Below are 19,852 nucleotides of genomic sequence, written 5' to 3'. Positions count from 1 at the left end.
TGTTTCCAACCATTTCTGGGTAACGCACCAAGAAACGTCCTGCAGTTCATATAAGGTGAAAATGAAATTAGCACTTCTAGATAAGGGGAGCAGACACTGTCAGCTTCCATTTCCCAGAGCTTCGACAGCTAGCTGGTGGCTGTCCGTGTGTAAGCGCAGAAATATTTGACCTGTCTTTCTTTCAGAGCGTCTGGCTGGACCTCAAGTTTCATAACCCCCCTCCCCACCCGCCTTGGAGAATGCTTAAGCCAAGGTGTATTGTTTGCAAATGCTTATTAGATGCTAGACAGATGTTGGCAAGTTTTATTTGGCCTGAGATGGAGTTCCAGAGTCTGCTGAAGCCTGTCTGTGCTCACTGACCATCTTAGCCAAAAAGAGCTGTTAATTAGAGTGACGCTCTGCTTGTCTCTACCTCTGGAGCTCGGTTTTCCCACTCTGAACTTGCCTGTTTCAGCCTGAGTTTGGTTTTTTACTATAGATCTAGAGAGCAAATTTACAGTCCTTTTAAAATCTATGAAGCCTGGTACACCAATGCAGTGTTTACCAGACTATGTTCCAAGACATTCTTAGGTAGCTGGGCTAAGGTTTAAGGGCTCGGTAAGGGTTAAGAGTATGGCTTTGGCATCAGAAAGCTCCAGGTCTGAGAGTGGGAAAGGGTGTTTGTGTTCGTATAAGTCTGAAGGTACTGGGTTAAATGAAGCTGAACATTAACTGCTACAAAACGCCTCACCTCATACACACTTCTACCTCAAATCTCCCGCTGGCTTCCTATCACAATGAATAAAATCCTAACTCTTCACCACTGCCTACAGAGCTCATTTCCTCATTGCATTCAGATCTCTGCTCAAAGATCATCTCCATGTCTTATGCTAGTTAAAAGAACAAGCCCCCTCACCACCAGCTGTTGTCTGGTCCCTTGCCTTGTTTTAGGCTTCTTAGCAAGTATCTTGGAGAAGGCAATGGCAACCCACTCCAGTACTCTTGCCTGGAAAATCCCATGGACAGAGGAGCCTGGAGGGCTCCAAGAGTCAGCCTCTAAGAGTTAGACACGACTGAATGTCTTCACTTTCACTTTTCACTTTCATGCATTGGAGAAGGAAATGGCAACCCACTCCAGTGTTCTTGCCTGGAGAATCCCAGGGATGGGGGAGCCTGGTGGGCTGCCATCTATGGGGTCGCACAGAGTCGGACACGACTGAAGCAACTTAGCAGCAGCATCAAGTATCTACTGGAGACTATCCCATAAGTTTGATTTCCTTTTTTCCGCCTACCTCTTTCACCATAAGTTCCACGAATAAAAGCACCTCAAGTGTCTTGTCTTCTGTTGTATTTCTAGCCCTTGGAATTACATATTGAATGAACACATGAGCCATGAATTTCCAAGAACAGGACAGTGTCAAGTGTTCTCCACTCTTTTGGCCAGAGACACTTTTTAAACTTATTTTTTAAATTTTTTTTTAATCCTGGAGTATAGATTATTAACAGTGTTGTGATAGTTTCAGTTGGAGAGCAAAGGGACTCAGCCATACCCATACGTGTATCCATTCTCCCCCAAATTTCCCCTTCCATCCAGGCTACTGCGTAATATTGAGCAGAGTTCCCTGTGAGTAGGTCCTTGTTGGTAATCCATCTTAAATGTAGCAGTGTGTACACATCCATCCCAAACTCCCTAACTATCCCTTCCCCCCACCCTCCCCCCCGGCATAAGTTTGTTCTCTCAGCCTGAGTCTGTATGGAACACTTTTTTGAGGTGCACCTCATGGGGAGACTGTCCCACAAGACACACTTTGGGGAACTGCTTCTCTAGTGCAGTCTTATTGCCAAGAACTACTTCGGTGATAGATAACAAAAGCAGCAATAACAATAGGATGTTGATACCGAGTGCATTTCTGGGCTAAGCAATGCAGTTGCACTATATCATTTAATCATTACAATAACTTTATAGAGTAGGTGTTACTAATGTTTTGCCTTTAATAAAGATGAAAAAAATGAGGCTTAGAGCAAAGAGCAAACTCTCAGACCTGGAGCTTTCTGATGCCAGAACCATACTCTTAACCCTAACCCAGCCCTTTCCCTGGGCTGTGGATTTCTTCATGCCCTAAGACAGAGAAACTCCTTATCTTCATCCCTTCTCTGCCCTCTCCCCGCTCCCACTAGTTGTAGACAGGTCCTTGCTATAGCTGCCAGATTTTCCGCTGTCTCTAGTGACTCAGCCTCAGATCCCTAGACGGGCCTCCTCTGTCCTTGGTACTGGTTTTTCAAAATCCAGGCAATGCAAACTTTGATCCTGGGGGCAACCTCTGAAAGCAAGGACATTTCCTGAAGTCTGCATCCTGAGACGGTTTCCTGACTCAGGGCTGGGCTGGCTTCCCCCTGTCATGTATTATGACATCACTTTGCGCAGTTGAGAGCCTAGAGGGCTAAGCATGAAAACAAGTTCCAGTTGTAGGCTTTCTGAACACGCTCTGATGAGGAAGGAAAATCCAAATCTGGAACACAATGGATTTTATTCCAGTTGTATTTGATTTTAGAAAAACTAGATAGACAGATCCTTATTCTTAAAACTTTAAAGGAAGAGTTGACCTATGAGCCGACGAGAATTCCATAATGATAAAGTGTTGACAGAAACATGCCATGGAATGGGATGACAGCAAAGGGACATTCACTCTGTCTAGAGGAGGTGGGTCTTGAACTGAATTTTGACAAAAGAATATGAGTAGGTAACAAACAGAGGGAAGGACATTATGGGAAAGAAGGAATGGCATTTGGAAAAACATAAAAAGCACAAAATGCTTGGTGTGGAAAGCACGGATTACAGCTGAAGTTACAAGGTTCATTTGGAGACCTGGGCCAGATCATGGGGAAAACTGATGCCTTCCTAGGGATTCTTTAGTGGCCAAAAGAGAATCATTTGGCAAAAGCTTTATGCCTGGGAATCTTGATTTCTATAATCCAAAGTTGAGGGACAGATTGAAAGGAAAGGCTGGGAAGTAACAGGGAAATGCTGCAGTCATCCATCTGTGAGACATCACATTCTGAGCTAGCATGATGATGGGGAGGGTGGGAGGCAGTGAACTGATTTACAGGTCAAGGCAGTAGAGTCCACAGAATTGGTATATGACAGGATAGTAACAAAAATGTGGAAAAGAGAAGGAGTTAATCCTAAAGTTAAGTTTTCATTATAATATCTGCTAAGAGAGAAACAGGTCAGGGAAGGGGGACGATGGCTGAGTTTCAATTTGGGTCACTTTGAATTGTCTTGGCCTTTAGTAAAATGCATTATGAAGTCATTCCTTGGAAGATCCTACCCTGGGCTTATATTCAAGAAGACTCATGGCTCTCCTATGACATCTAATGCAGCATATCAGGCTCCACCTGGTATTGAATGGATAAGGAGTTTAAATAAGACAAAGTCCACGCTAGTGTTTGCTATAAGTACTGACTGCTCATCCATATGACAGCAAGTGGGTTGGATGAACTTACTGATAAGAAGTTGTTAGACACTGGTGACATTGGAGTGATGGAGGCCGTAGCAGGTGAATAGGAGGTAAGGGATTGGCTCCGATTTCTATCTCCTGCTGTTTACATTCTTTTTTTTTTTTTTTCTGTTTACATTCTTGTGTAATTCCTTGCTACGTGTGGGGTGGCTAGAGGCTTCCTTTGAACCAATAGAACATGGCTAAGATAAAGTGATGTTACATCCACCATTAGGCTACTCAAGATTGTGATATCTATCTTGTTTGCGAGTTCTCTCTCTCTCTCTTGCTGGCTTTGATGAAGCAGCTATGCTGGAGGCTATGCTGGAGAGGCCCACGTGGCAATAAAGTGAGGGTGGCCTCAGACCAACAGCTAGGAAGGAACTGAATCTAGCCAACAACCACAAAAGTGAGCTTTAATCATTCCCCAGTTGACCCTTCAGACGAGACCCCAATCCTGGCCAACCCTGTGATTGCAGCCTCATGAGAGACCATGATGCAGGACGTCCATCTAAGCTGTGCTTGAAATCCTGACCTACAGCAACTTGCAGGATAATTAATGTGTGTTGTTCTAAACGATCAAATTTTGTGGGAATTTGTTATGTAACGATAGACCGCTAATACAGAGGACTCCTTGGCTCAGCCCATGTGCGCTAAAGCTGTTCAGGGAATAAAACCCTGCTGATTTTTCCTTTCTAAAGAATGTATTAGCTCTGACACTTTTTATATTGCCCCCCGTCTTCCAAGAGCATGAGTTAGAAGACCTCAGATTCAGTGCTGACCCTGTTGCCAACTGGCATGAGGTCTTAGAAGGACTTTTTCCTTTTCCATGTCTCTGTTTCACCATCTTTAAAATTGGGGAAGATAAATTATGTCAGCAATTTCCAAAACCTTTTGCTTCTCCTTGGCCATGGAACTATTTCATCAAATGACATTTCATGAGGAAGCTAGTGCCCCAAAGAGATGGGTGGAAGGGTTTTAGAATGAAATAATGCCATCTGCAGCAACATGGATGGGCCTAGAGATTGTCTTACTGAGGGAAGGTAAGTCAGACAGAGAAGGAGAAATATCATATGACATCCTTATATGCAGAATATAAAAAGAAATGATACAAATAAACTTATTTACAAGACAGAAACAGACTCACAGACTTAGGGAAAAACTTATGGTTGCCGGGGAGATGAATTGGGGAAAGAGATAGGGAGTTTGGCATGGACATGTACACACTGCTTATTTAAAATGGATAACCAACAAAGACCTACTGTAGAGCACAGGGAACTCTATTCAATGTTATGTGCCAGCCTGGATGGGAGGGGAGTTCCGAGGAGAATGGATACATGTGTATGCATGGCTGAGTCCCTTTGCTGTTCACCTGAACCTATCACAACACTGTTAATCAGCTACACTCTAATAGAAAATAATTTTTAAAAAAAAAGAGCGGAAAGGCTTTGGTTGAAATAAGGTGCTTGGCCTTTCCACCTCTACCCGGCAGCCCCCAGAACACCTCAGAGGAGCCTCTCAAGTCTATTGTCTGGGACCCTGGCTTGGAGGCTACCAACAAGCCCTTTTAGTTTCAACATTCTATGGGCTGAAGGGAAATTCTTTTTACCCCTACTCCCCGCCCCCACCTATCAATTGGAACATCCTTCTGTGACATCTCTGCATAGAGCTACCTCTGTGCATCCACCCCAGGACCCAGGGCATAAGGATCTCAGAGAGCAGGCCACTTCCTTGGGGGCGGCTCTGCAGGTATCCCTGCCCACTGCGAGCCACCTCCCCCGCAGGTGCATTTCTCCTGCTCCATCAGAGCTTGTCAGTTATGTGCTCCCCGCAGCTGGCTCTTCCCTGGGTGGACAGTCATGGCGTCCTCGGCCGGAGGTCCTCACAAGCTTTATTGCTATTGTTGCTGTTGTTGGTTGGTTGGTTTCTTGGCGCCAGCCTACCCTGGACGCAGTATTCCTGAGGGTCTCTGGCCCTCTTCCTGAGGGTCTCTGCTGAGGGTCTCTGGCTGGCAGGGAGTCCAGTGTTGCTCTCAGGTCTCTTGTGCTGGCTGTGGTGTGTCGCTTTCTGCAGCAAGGTTATGCATATGCTTATCGCACGGCATGCTTAGCAGAGTTCCCCAGGGCACTGCTATTAGCCAGGCTTTCCCTATGCGGCATCCGTAGGCATAGAGCTAATCCAGAATATACTTGCACTTGCACTCAGTATTCAATCTACTTTGAACCAAAATATACTGCCTTGCACTCAGTGTTCCATCTCTTTCTTTTCTTGTGTGCGTCCATGCTCAGTCATGACCGACTCTTTGCAACCCCATGGACTGTAGCCTGCCATGCTTCTCCATCCATGGGATTTCCCAGGCAAGAATAATGAAGAGGGTTGCCATTTCCTCCTCCAGGGGATCTTCCCAATCCAGGGATCAAACCCACATCTCCTGCATTGGCCAGGAAGAGAAGCCTCATTTTTTCCTGCCTACCACCAAGTGCGGTTTTATCCTGAACACATCCCTGGGAGATTAAATTTAAGTTATCTGATATATCTCTTTATCTAAAGCCTACCATTGGAAAGTCTTGCATTCGTATGAAGCATTACTCTCTCTGTTGAATACTCTTTAAAAATGTGGCTGTTCCTCTAGCAAGTATCCTGTTACCTCTAACCTCTTTTCTCATCTGGAAAATGGAAATAATACCTGAATGTCCAATGACACAGTGAGAGAAGCGAAGTTTTGGGAGTTCCTGGAGAAGAATCCCAATGCCACCACTTTCTACTTTGTGCAGGCGATAACCTTTTGTGGCCTCAGTTTGCTTAACTGTGAAATAACATTTGGTTGCTGGGAAGATCTGAGAGTGACACACAGAAAACTTATTTTACACCTTTGTAAATGTATGAGAATTCTGCTTTATTGAAACTATGTCTGGCGCGTGAAAATGCTTCTGTCACCGTAGGACCCAGTTTGGAAGCCAAGCGGTGTTGTGCTTTTTGTCCATTTCCATTAGGGCAGCAGAGTTTCTTCAGCAATACTTTACTGAGGGCCTGCCACTTGCCAGCAGGTGGCTAAGCTCTGGGGAGAATGAGCTTCCAGCAGACAGGGTTCCCGCCTCTCTGATGACTTTGTCCTCAAAGCTGTGCAGTCAGGTGGTGGGGGGAGGAGATCATCAGGGCAGTTATGATGCACAGAGGTGTGTGGGGAAAGTGCAGAGCTCTGTGGGAACTGTCAGAGGGGTGTGAGCCCGCCAGCAGGGTGAGCATTTGCTTACCTGCGCATGTCCCTGCGTCATGTCTTAGACTGGCATCAGGGGTGAGGCCTGGATCAGGCTTCACCCTCCTGCATTTTCCAGCCTGGTAGGGGCAACATGCGTGTGCACGCTTACTAAGTCACTCCAGTTGTGTCTGGCTCTTTCAGACCTGGTGGACTGTAGCCCGCCAGGCTCCTCTATCCATGGGATTTTCCAGGCCAGAAATACTGGAGTGGGTTGCCATGCCCTCCTCCAGGGGATCTTTCCAACCCATGGATCAAACCCGTGTCTCCTGAGGCTCCTGCATTGACAGGTGTATTCTTTACCACTGAGCCACCAGGAAAGCCCCACGCCACTAGTAATAGGCCCTAATAAATAACTGTAGACTACAGGGAAGGTGGTGGTGGTGTAGTTGTTCCGTCGTATCTGACTCTTGTGGCCCCATGCACTGTAGCTCACCAGGCTCCCCTGTCCATGGGATTCTCCAGGCAAGAATACTGGAGTGGGTTGCCATTTCCTTCTCCAGGGGATCTTCCTGACTCAGGGATCAAGCCCAAGTCTCTTGTTTCCTGCATTGGTAGGCTGGTTCTTTACCACTAGTGCCACCTGGGAAGCCCCTAGGGGAAACATATTATGCTAGAAATCACACACTACTAATTTCATTACAGTTTCTGCAGGGAGTGGGCCCTGAAGGAATGAGCTGAAGAGAGCAGCCGCAGCCACCTGCTGAAGAGAACACTAAGGTCAGAAAGACACATCTCTGACTCTTTCTGGGCCCTGCTCTCTGTCCAGCCTTGTCTGCTGTCAGAGATGAATAGAATTTCAGTGTGGAGTGTGAAGGTTATAACCACGTGCTCAGGACTTGGAACTGCCTTTGAGTTCTGACTCCGGCAATCACTATCTGCGTGGCCTTGGGGAAGCCACTTAAACTTTTCCAGCCTCGGGTCCCCTAGGTTTGAACTGAGAGGCATTTCTACTTGCTGGAAGCAACTGTTGTGGATTAAATGGCACAATGCCTGTAGAGTCCTCAGTAAATATTAGTTATTACCATTGTCAGTGCCTCCTAGAAGAACTTTTTGGACACGTTCGTGTAGAAGTTAGTAGCTGCCAACTCACCTTCTCCAGGGTAACAGTTGGTCAATGGTTAATTCTGAAACAAGCCGTCTACTTTCAGAGCTTATGAAATATTTCTGGCTCTTGACAGAGGGGAGGTTAAAGGACCATCCAGAGCTATTCGAGTTACCATGGCTGCATAATTAAGGGCCTGTGAATTTCAGGATATTTAAAAAATCTGAAACAACTTGGCATGAAATGATTTTTTTTTCATTTTCACTCACAAATAGACTAAAAATACACATGAAAGGGATTTTCCATTCCCGATCTGCTTTCAGTGTGGGCATCTGACTTTTTTTCCATGATGGAGGGTCAAAGGGAGTGATGAGGTGTTGAACTTACGTTGCTGCTAAAGTTAAGGAGATAGCAGATAAATGAGACAACAGAGCAGGGAACACAAAAAGGATTTCTAGGCTTCAGGGCATAACTAAAATAAGCAATCTGGTCACCAGGATGAGAATCAGGCAGGCATGTAGGTGTGTACAGTCCCTTTTGATAGTAAGGCCACCGCTCTTTGTTTTGAATGGAATTATTGCCTAGAGTTTACAAGAGTTCAGAGGGGCTTTCCTTCTTGGAAAGGAACCTTCACCTAACGTTTCCCACATGTCAAAGGTGTGTATACTAGCCTGGGATTAGATTCAAGGGGATTCCCTGTGATCTTCTCAAAGTGAGATGTGATTGAACCATGCTGTTTTTTAGTCACTAAGCTGTGTTCCACTCTTTTTTTGACCCCATGGACTACAGCCTGCCAGGCTCCTCTGTCCATGGGATTTCTTAGACAAGGAAACTGAAGTGGGTTGCCGTTTCCTTTTCCAGGGGATCTTCCCGACCCGGGGATCAAACCTGCGTCTCCTGCATTGCAGGTGGATGCCTTACCACTGAGCCACCAGGGAAGCCTGGAGGGCTTTCAGAGGGGTTCTAAAAGTCAGGAAGAAATAGAGGAGGCTTGGTGCAGCCAAGGAGGACCTGAGGACATAGACCAACATAGGTAGCGATGGAAACACCCAGGGAAGAGGGGTCGGGGAGGAGCACACCTGAGGGGTTATGGTCCAGGACAGCATCACACACACTGATCTTCAGGATGAAGGCTTGGAGCAGCTGCTCCATGTGAGACAGCAGGGAGTCTGAGCTGAACCATAACCCAGGGGAATGTGCGGCTCAGAGCTTACAACTATTTCCTGATCTCCTGGGATTCACTGCCCCGAGGCTGGCCATACTGACTTCACTTCATCTTACAATAAGCCCTTTTGAAAACAGATACTCTCAAATACCTGGCTCTCGAGAGGATGCAGGCACAGGTACAGCCCGGCTTCCCCAGTCAGAGCTCCCACCTGTCCAACAAGGCAAAGGGCGTGCCTACTTCTCTAGGATGAAACTCAGCAATAATGACCTGATCTCTGCCTCTAGGGTCATCCTTCTCTCTCCCAGGCATGAAATTTGAACGTTTCTGTCTCCAGGCAGAGCATTTCAACACCGGGAGCTGACCTTTTCTGAGCACCATGAAAAATGATATACGCAGGGCTATTCTGCAAAATCAATAGACACCAGAGCCAGCTGAGGGCTTCTCTGCCACCTTGGCCAACCACTAAAAGACATCCTTCAGGGTTTCATGGAAGTCTGCCCAGCCTGACTGCTGGAGGTGATACTGCCTAGTGGAAAGAATAGTAGGGTTGTTGGTCCAAAAGTTTGGGTTCAAAGCCAGCTCTGCCCTCACTTATGGAAACCCTCAGATGCATCATTTCAACCTCCTTGGGTCTCAATTTCTCTGGCCACGAAATGGGCCAGTAATTCACAACGTGCAGTGTTGGAGTGAGAAATCGATGAGGAACCAAAGGCAAACCCTCCTATCACATATGTGATATGTAGTTCCGCATTAACTCTTTTGAGTGTGTGTGTGTTATCATCGCAGAGAGCTTGTATACGGAGTTAACTTAAATGTCTGTTCCCTACTCTGCATTCCAAACCACAGTGACTTCAGCGTGACTCGTGTACTAAGCCAGCTGGATACTTTTTCCTCTAAGAAAGCACGGCTGTTTGTAGAAATCCAGGGGGAGGTGAGAATAGGTGTTCGCAGTCCATTGTGAGCATTAGAAAGGGTAGGATTAAGGGGGATATGTTTTTCATTCTGTCAGCTTGAATTCCCTTTCCAAATTCCATTCTGGTTATATGATCAGGCTACTGCTGTATTTATGGGTGGCCACAGTCTGGCTGGAGGGGCAGATTTAGTCAGAAAGAAATTTTTTTTTTTTTTTCCTTCTAAAGGCAGTTCAAGAAGCAGCAGCATTCAGCAGGAATGTGGCAGAACGGGTCCTGGTTTGAGGGTCGCGGGACCTGGGTCTGAAACAAGGCTCCATCCCTCTGAGCTCTGTTACTCATCCTCTCTGCTTTTCAAGCTTTGTCCAGTAGGTATGGTCCCTTTCTGACACATGCGGATATTCAGTGAGATGAGGTCTACAAAGATTTAGAGAGTGGGCTTTCCTTGTGTTTTGGCTGTTGCTGTCATGACTGTTAATTAAAAACTCGTACTTTACTAAACATTTAACACGTTCCCCCTGCCCCCACCCCCCGACCCTGCCCCGGCATATATGTCTATCTACAGTGTGACCTGGGAAACTTCTTTGGAATTCCACTGGATCGCGAGGGGCACAAATCCTTGTCAAAGTGCAAAACTGCAGCCTGAACACACAGTACCCAGCTTCCTAATTTTAAACTGTACTCTGCATGTTCAAGATTTTGTGGAAATGTCCCAGATGCCAAGGGCCCTGGGGTGAGTTTTGGAACCGCCAACCCTGCTGCAATCAAATCAGCCCACATTTACCTGCCATATAGCAGGATTTTGCCTGATTCATTTCCATTTCAGTTGGTGAATATTTCCACTGCCTTTTGAAAACCACTGTCTCAGAACATTAATCTTGGCCAAGTCCTTGCAAACTGATAAACAGGAAAACCAAGGAAAACCTCCATTTATTGAGCTCTTACTACATGCCAGGTGCTGTGCCAAGTTTGATATATATTATCTCACCGAGGGTCAGAAGAGCCCTGTGAGATACAGATGGCCCTCCTCTCTGTGGGTGATAAAGCCAGTGTTTGGAAGGCTGGTTCCTTTGGGTGAGGGAGGGAGTTGGTGAAAGGAGAAGGGGAGCTAGGTTTTTGAAAGCATAGAAAAAAGAAATGTTAACACCTGAAGAGCTTGGCAACATACTTCTCAATCCTTATCCAGTTCACACTGCTTGTGCAGATCAGAGAATAGGCATATTCGTTTTCTTCCCCCAAACGCCATCACCTCCCAGCGACACACAGTTTCAACGCAACACTCACTGCTGTCTGCTGCAAAGGGCTGGATGCCCACAATGCCAGCAGACTTCCCACAGGTTTCAACAGCACCCAGCAAAGCTTTCCCTCACTCCTGAGTTAGCCTCGCCACATCTCAGGACAAGGCAGGAAGCCGGCTGGGGCAGGCAGCAGGTTTTATTTCTAAAGCACAGATGGGAAAACACCATCAAAAGGGGGAAAGTTCACAAAAACATGAAAAAGAGGCATTCATTCTTCAAGGGAGGCTCCCTGTCCTGCTCTCCCTCTGGACGGAACACATTCCAAGGACTCCCTCGCGGCAGCATGGCACTTTATAACCGACAGCTTCAGAATCCGCAAAGGCCCAGACTCGAAACCTGCGCCTTCTGGCATCAATGCTCGACATTTCACATCCAACCCAGGCTGCTCCCTTTTTTCCCAAGCTGTGCCAACATAACCTCCTGCTTGTAAAATACAGCCAAGAGTCTGACCTGCCAGCTAGAGAGGTGCCTTCAGACCTGGTGGGACAGAAAGTCAGGGAGTAGGAGTCGGGATGGGGTGAAGAACGCACGAGAAACAATCCAAGATGGACTTAGTGCCTCTCTCTACCCCCAATGTGGTAGCAGTCTGGGGCAATGACAGTGATTACCCAGACTTCCAGTTCTGGTACCCTTGCTCCTCCAATCTCTTTATATTTCATTTCCTCACAATGACAACAGAAGGTATTGTCCCCATTTTAAAGAAGTGAAAACTGAGGCTCGGAGAGGTTACACATTTTTACCAGGGTCCTGTGTGTGGTGTGGTGGTTATCGGGATACTAAAGGGATCCTTGGCTTCAAAATCCAAGTTCCTAATCCCCTTACAACACTGCTGGGACCAAGAAATCCCCCTGTGTTCTTCCCATGCTGCCAGGGGAGCTGTGCTTCCCATGCCCAGGGGCAGCTGTTTCTCAGGGCTTTCTGCAATGAGAGGTGAGAAGGGAGAGGTGATTTGAGAAAGATATGGGATGCTGCTGACTGAGCACCTCAACTATACCCAGGTGCCCAGCCCAGGGATCAAAGAGTCAGGAGGCATCCTTGGGGAGTCCCCCTGCCCCAGCCCTTCAGAACAGAAGCCCGTGTCTACCACTCCCGTCACTGCACTTGTCCACCAGAGCCTAGGAGTTACCTTCTCTGTTCACCCAGCCTGCATCCCTTGCCAAGTCTGACCACAGGGTGGATGGCGTAGGGACAAACGGATGGTACACAACTCTGTAAACTGTAAAGTAAGTGTTGCTGAGATGTAAAATCTTATTGTTCTTCCACCATCCTCTATGAATCTCCTCCTAACCTACCCCATGGAAACGCCACGAGGAAACTCCACTGTAAAACTCTGCTACCTGAACCAGAAATATTCACAGGGGAGTCGCCAGGTGGCAAGCTGAGAGTGAATTCTTACTCTCCCTCCGAAGAATGGCAGTGATAACAACTTCCTAAAAAGTTCCCTGCACGTGGAACTCTTCATAGAACTGAAACAAGCAGACAGAAATCTCCAAGACTGGAAGGGGGCAAGTAGAAAACACGTCAAGGTGCTTCCGATCATAGCAAATACTTTCTGCCAGCAATCAAAAGAAAGCCAAAGTTTTATCATTTAGGAAACCACAACCCATTTGGTACCGGAAATGCAAGCAGTCTATCATAGTGATCTTCGGTAATGGGGTGAAACAGACTTACCTTTCTGGAGTTGGGAAAGCCCTAGATTCTTGAGTGAACCAGCTCCATGGAACAAGTACCTGGATGTGAGCAGCGGGGCTCCCTGTGCGCGGCCCCCCAGTGTCAGCGCGAGCCCGCTGTCTTTGTGCAGAGGACCGGCGGCGCGGAGTGTATGCCTGCGCGCGGGAGAGCTTGTGACAGTAGGCAGACTGTGGCCGGTGTAGCCAGCTTTGGCTGGCTTATATAGCGAGCTCCTTCCTCTGAAATGGGACGCCTCGCCTCCAGACATCCTTTCCCACTTTTTCAGTTGGTGAGTTAAAGGAACAGCCCTCCCAGCGGAACAGCATTAGCTCATGAAAGACGCACTCACTCCCTGCTCTCGGTCAGGGAAAGAACCTATTTGCATACAATTTATTGCAAAAGTAGGAATTCCCTTTTTCCTTTTCTCCTGCCCCCGACCGGGAGCAGCTGTTAGTAAAGTGTGACTTTTGCTTTGCTCCCCAAAAGGATTTTCTAATTGTGAGACAGCAGCGCAGGGAGCGAGGGGGAACTCTGGCTCTCTCCCCAGGCAGGCTGGAAACGTGAAAACGAGACCGAGACCAGGGCTCGCCAGCCCCGTGTGCTCACTGGGCAGCAGCTGCTCAGTGGCACCTTGGAGAGAGCGGAGGGCCTGTGCTGAATTCCTGGAAAGAGGAGATAAAGCCTTTCAAAAGCCTGGGGTGTTCGGGGTTTCTGGGGGCCAGCAGAGAGATAAGGGATTAGTTGTCAGCAGGTGGGAACAGCGCTGGGCTCACGGATCAGTTCCCAGTGTCTTTTGGCGGGGGAAGCAGCCTTGCCCAGCTGCTTACAAGCAGTATTGTCCCAGCCCTGGTATCCTACAGGGGAGTAGCTTTTTGATACCATTCATGCTCTGTGCAGTGATCCTGTCTTCTAAGCTGGGTCTTCTAAGAGAGTTCCCTGAGGTTTCTTCTCAATTGCTGAAAGGTATCCATCATAAGGGAAAAAAAAAGTAGCTAGTTAATCTTTGAAGCATAAGCTGTGCCTTTGCTCTCCAGCCTGCCGTGGATTCTTTCCAAGCTCTGAGTCATTGGTGAGTTTGGTGGTTAGCATGCAGTGGGAATCCTCAGGGCACACACAGGCATGGGAGGGAGGGGGGAAGCAGCCAGTACAGGGCACCCAGGCTTGAGCTGTCACAACTCTTAGTACTTTGGGGGATCCTGGAGGGAAATGAGGCATCACTTAACCTGCAGCTACTGCCAGACCCTCCTTTATGAAGTCTGTATTAGGTGTCACGCAAAGTGCTTTATGGACGTTGTTTCACTACATCCTCTAACCAGAAAGTGTAATAGGCACACCTAGTGTCCCCTTTTTACAAAGAAACTGAGGTTCAGAGAAGTACTGGAATACACCCTGGGAGCATTTTAATGACAGCCCTGGGATCCACAGTTTTATTGCAGCTACAGCCCAGGAACACTGTTCAGATGATATGTAGACAATGTTTTATGCCCTGTTAGACTGTAACACTGCTTATATAAAAATTATGCTGTATTTGTATATGGAAGCTATATGTCTTTGTTCCGCAGGGCTAATTCAGAGATCCTTAACGTTTTTAGAATTAAGCACTAATAACAGAGATTTCAATAATTCAGCTGTTTTCAGTACTGAAGATATCACCCCACACCTATCATTATTGCTGTGGGCCTCAGTTTCCCCATCTGAACAAAGTGGGACCAGATTACGGTCATTCCTATGGTTTCTCTGGCCCTGGTATTCTAGGATTCTTTGCTTTAGTGCCCTTCCCAGATGGCAAGAAAGCCCATAAATAGTCATGTCATTAAACAGTTCATTTGAACTTTTGAACCATTTTGGCTGATTCAAATGTTGGTTGTTTTGGAAGTTTTTAATTCTGCGTTTTAGCCAAAGCATATTGTTATAGCATGAGGCCATGTCTTCTTACCATTAGTGAGTGCTTCCATTTCTCTTAGCTTTCCAATGTCTGCTCACTTTATCTCCTGGGGTAGGGAATACAATATTAGAATAGTATATTATACACGTTATTTGGCATAAAGACTATATTTACATGTAATACATAATCCATACATATTTGTCACCATGTGTATATTTAAATGGGAAAAGAGTGTGTGCTGTAAAGCTGGGTGATACCTATGGCTTCTTCTGGGAAACTCCCCAGCCCGGCCCCCATCCTTATAGTGACTTTCCCAGTGGGTGGCTCAGCAGTAAAGAATCCCACCTGCCAATACAGGAGGTGTGCATTTGATCCCTGGGGAAGGAAGAGCCCCTGGAGCAGGAAGTGGCAACCCGCTTCAGTATTCTTGCCTGGAGAATTCCATGGACAGAGGAGCCTGGCAGGCTCCATGGGGTCGCAAACAGTCTGACTCGACTGAAGCGACTTGGCATGCATTACAAGTGGCTCCTGCAATTGCAGGGGAAAAAAAAAAAGCCAAATGTAATCAGACTGGTCCTCAAGGCAGGAAACAGGCTGGTGGAAAAACAAATAAGAACACTATAAAGCATAGCTTTATAATATAATATAATACAATAGTTAGCTGTCATAGAAGTATATTCCTGTAACATAAAAATGAGATGTTTAGCTTTATTTGTGTATTTTTAGAAGAGGCTACTTATAAAAGGAGTTTTCTCCAAAACCTTTGTGGTATCTTAAGCCATACCTTGGCTTTTAAGTAAGAGGAACCCAGATAAGACACTTGTTTTCATCTTTCTCTGGGGCTTTTGCAGCCTCCCTTCCAGGGAAATGGGTCTGCATACACCATATGCTCTCTGATACCGGAGATGGTACACTAATGCTACCGTTGCTAATGGTACACTCTGCCTGGAGTCTTCACCTCTACCTTCGCACATCCACTTGGCATCTAGTTTGGATCTAACTTCACCATGAAAGTGTAAGAAAGTGTTTATTGCTAGGTCATGTCTGACTTTGTGACCCCTTGGACTCTAGCCCTCCAGGCTGCTCTGTCCATGGAATTCTCCAGGCAAGAATACTGGAGTGGGTTGCCATTTCCTTCTCCAGGGGATCTTCCTGACCCAGGGATGAAACCCAGGTCTTCCACATTCCAGGCAGATTCTTTACCATCTGAGGCACCGGAGAAGCCCAACTTCACCATGGAGCTCTCTAGATGTCTCCCACAAGAAATGCTTCCATGCACCATAGCCTGTTACAACTCTTCAGGGCAGTCATTGCCTGTACATGGTGTAACTGTATGTGTACATGTCTAGTTTCTCCTCCTACTCACCAGGCTCCCAGAGGACAGTAGTGATACCTGCTCTTCCTTGCCTGGCAGAGAACCTTGGGGATTGTGGGAGCTCAGCAAATGTTTATTGAATGAAAGAAGCAATGGAGGGACAAGTGAACGTTTGACACGCTGTGTCTTATGCTTGAATTCTTCTTGTTTCACTCTTAGAACAGAAGAGGGAAACTAGATTGCCCAACACGTCCATTTCACAGATGAGGAGAGGGGACCTGGGGAGGCTAAATGACTTACCCAAGGCCATCTTGGCTGCGCTCCATGTAGATGGTCATCAAGGTCAGAATTGAGCAACCAAACCATGTTAGACATCACAGCAGAAGATGTTAATGGAATTCATAACCATTCAGCCTCCTGTTTGGCAGAGGCAGCGCCTCTTGGCGTCCCACCTCTAATAGCTGCATTCTTCTCCCTACAGTAAGCACTTTTTCCCACGTGAGAGGGTAGAGTGAATGTGTGAACACATCACCTCAGCACGGAGTCCTCAGCCTAAGCCTGGTTTTGTTGTTGCTTGCTTGCTATGTTCACAGGTTGCCAGTGGAGGATGTGGTTTGGAGTCTGAGGGTTATAGGGGTTCACCTCAGGTGAAATCATTCTCACTTCCTTGAAGGTCTGTTAGATGCAATACATTTTTTTTCCCCGAGATAAAACATCCAGTGAGTGGAATATTGGCCGGGACCAGTACTGTCTGAGGAAGCTGAGTGTCCATTTCTTTAAGTCTAGCATTCACTTCCCATAGGACCCCTTGACTCCTCTGCTGCTCCCAACCTCTTCCTCCTCCCCTTCTGGGGATTCATCTAATGTTTTAACTCCTTCCAAAAGTCCCACGTGAGTCTGTATCTGCCAGAAATCTCTCCCAAAGCAGTGGAGGAGCTCGGGTCCCACACAGTGGGCTACCCATTCAGTTAGATGCACTTGCTTAGGGTCAGGGTTCCCTGCCTTGCTGTCTGCAAAGCTTTCTTCAGCGCTCTTCCTCTCCATCTCGTCTCACTCAGACAACTAAAGACAGAAAATCTCAGAGACATCATTGATCAGTGAGTGAGTGCGAGGACAGAGGAGAGCTTCCCTGCCTGCTGGAATACGGTGAATCAACTAAAGTAGGTTGTCTGGTCAGCAGAGCAAAGTGGAAAGAGCTTTGGTGTAGAGTAAGTTTGAGTCCTGAAGCTGCAGACCTTAGTGTGTGACTCTGAGCAAATCTCCTCTCTTTTATGGCTATCAGGGTATGGGTTACCAAATGAGAGATCCCTGAGGATATTAGCAACTTAAAAATGTTAAGTGAAAAATTAAAAAAATAATTTAGAGGCCTTTAAGCTTTTGTACGTCAAATATACGTCAAGACTGTATATTGTCACCCTGCTTATTTAACTTCTATGCAGAGTACATCATGAGAAACGCTGGGCTGGAAGCAGCACAAGCTGGAATCAAGATTACTGGGAGAAATATCAATAACCTCAGATATGCAGATGACACCACCCTTATGGCAGAAAGTGAAGAGGAACTAAAAGGCCTGTTAATGAAAGTGAAAGAGGAGAGTGAAAAAGTTGGCTTAAAGCTCAACATGCAGAAAACGAAGATCATGGCGTCTGGTCCATGGGAAATAGATGGGGAAACAGTGTCGGACTTTATCTTTTTGGGCTCCAAAATCACTGCAGACGGTGACTGAAGCCATGAAATTAAAAGACGCTTACTCCTTAAAAGAAAAGTTATGACCAACCTAGATAGCATATTCAAAAGCAGAGATATTACTTTGCCAATAAAGGTCCGTCTAGTCAAGGCTATGGTTTTTCCTGTGGTCATGTATGGATGTGAGAGTTGGACTGTGAAGAAAGCTGAGTGCCAAGAATTGATGCTTTTGAACTGTGGTGTTGGAGAAGACTCTTGAGTGTCCCTTGGACTGAAAGGAGATCCACCCAGTCCATTCTGAAGGAGGTCAGCCCTGGGTGTTCTTTGGAAGGAATGATGCTAAAGCTGAAACTCCAGTACTTTGGCCACCTCATGCGAAGAGTTGACTCATTGGAAAAGACTCTGATGCTGGGAGGGATTGAGGGCAGGAGGGAAAGGGGACGACAGAGGATGAGATGGCTGGATGGCATCACCGACTCGATGGACGTGAGTTTGAGTGAACTCTGGGAGATGGTGATGGACAGAGAGGCCTGGCATGCTGCAATTCATGGGGTCGCAGCGAGTCGGACACGACTGAGCGACTGAACTGACTGACTGAATCCTTTGTACATTCCTAGTCCCTTAAATAACCTGCCCTGGACTTTAGCCTCATGGCAAGTTCTTATATTATGTTTCAAGATTTACTTCTAAGACAGCTTCCATGACCTTACCTTCAGAGAGAAGGATGTCTCATCTGTGCTCATTTAGGCTTATATTTTTTTATTTTTAGCACACTGTATACTGGCCTTTTTTAGCTCTTTAGGTCATAAATACTTTGAGGGTAGGCACCATACCTTTTCACATGCTTACTAACAGATCTGTCTGTAGCCAGCATCTGTTTATTGTTGCCACCTATGCCATACCCCTAGTTAATTATTTTGAATATTGCTCCTGCATATCATGATTTTCAGAATGGCTTCTGATCTGTGGCAGAATTTTTAGGTAAACCATAAAGCTTTCTTGAAACGATTTCTTAGGTGGTGAGAGCCTTTGCCGTTATTGTTATCATTGACTTACTCGTCCATTTCCTCAAAGGCACTGTGAGAGTTCCCCGTGGTCAAGAATTGTGCCTTCCATCTTGAAGCACTGAGAAGCCAATTAATGTCCCCGTGAAAAGACTGAATGATGAGTTGAATGATGGAAAAGGTGGAAAAGGCATAAGACTGGCATGAGCAGTTTTGGATTCCAGCCATCTTAACCATTTTCAAGGTGAATTATCTTGAGAAAATCATGTCTCTTCTCCGAAACTCAGAATCCTCATTAGTGAGACCAAGAGCTGTCTTGTCTGCTAATTCTTCCTTCCTTCCTTTCCTTCTTGTATTTTTTTAAACTGAATTTTCTTTTATTTATTTTAAAAATTTTTATTGGAGTTGATTTACTCCAGTAGTTGATTTACAATGTTGTGTTAGCTTCAAGAGTGCAACAAAGTGAACCAGTTGTGCATACGCATATATCCACTCTGGTTTAGATTCTTTTCCTGTATAGGCTGTTGCAGAGTATTGGGTGGAGTTCCTTGTGCTATGCAGTAGGTCTTGATTAGTTATCTGTTTTGTACACGGTTGTATGTATGTGTCAATCCAGACCTTCCATTTTATCCCTCCCCCTCTCCCTCCTCTGGTAACCATACATTTGTGTTCTACATCTGTGACTCTGCTTCTTACAGATAAGCTCACTTGTAGCCTTTTACAAGGTTCTACATATAAGCCATAGCATGTAATATTTGTCTTTCTCCATCTGACCTGCTTCACTTAGAATAACTGTTAATACTTTCTGAGGATGACCTCTTGGCTGGAACTGAAGAAGAGGGGAGAGGGAAGGAGTCAAAGACAAGCACTGACCGGTGCTCAGTTGGAGGGTCTGGTTTTGTGGGAGGGCTGGGGGCTGGTTTTGGTCATGTGTACTGGTGTGTGTGCAGGCAGCTGTGATGAATACAAGTGAGTCAAACCATCTCAAGACTCAATGCAAATGGCAGAGGGAATGCACAGCTCTGAGTCAGTGAAGATTGATTTTTTTGTTTTTTTTTGACTGATTTGTCAGAACTGAGTTAGATACTAGCAGGGATGTTTAATCTGTCCCTTTTCCTTTTTCTCTTCTTGGTTTCT

At 46.2% G+C, this 19,852-nt stretch overlaps 1 protein-coding gene across 20 annotated transcripts in view; it reads right to left on the bottom strand.

Moving 5' to 3' along the window:
- TNC (tenascin C) overlaps nucleotides 1-13,021 on the bottom strand; it is a 101,217-nt gene extending 88,196 nt beyond the window's left edge. For all 20 annotated transcript variants that reach the window (XM_042242806.2, XM_042242805.2, XM_042242809.2 and 17 more), the window contains exon 1: nucleotides 12,826-13,021. The gene's annotated coding sequence lies outside the window, so the exon portion shown is untranslated. The remainder of the gene's footprint in view (nucleotides 1-12,825) is intronic.
- Between the last annotated feature and the right edge of the window lie 6,831 nt (nucleotides 13,022-19,852).

The sequence above is a fragment of the Ovis aries genome, chromosome 2 (assembly GCF_016772045.2).
Source record: "Ovis aries strain OAR_USU_Benz2616 breed Rambouillet chromosome 2, ARS-UI_Ramb_v3.0, whole genome shotgun sequence".
In the NCBI taxonomy this organism is placed as follows: Eukaryota; Metazoa; Chordata; class Mammalia; order Artiodactyla; family Bovidae; genus Ovis; species Ovis aries.
Note: the sequence above shows the minus strand (reverse complement) of the source record. Positions and strands in the feature narration are given on the sequence as shown.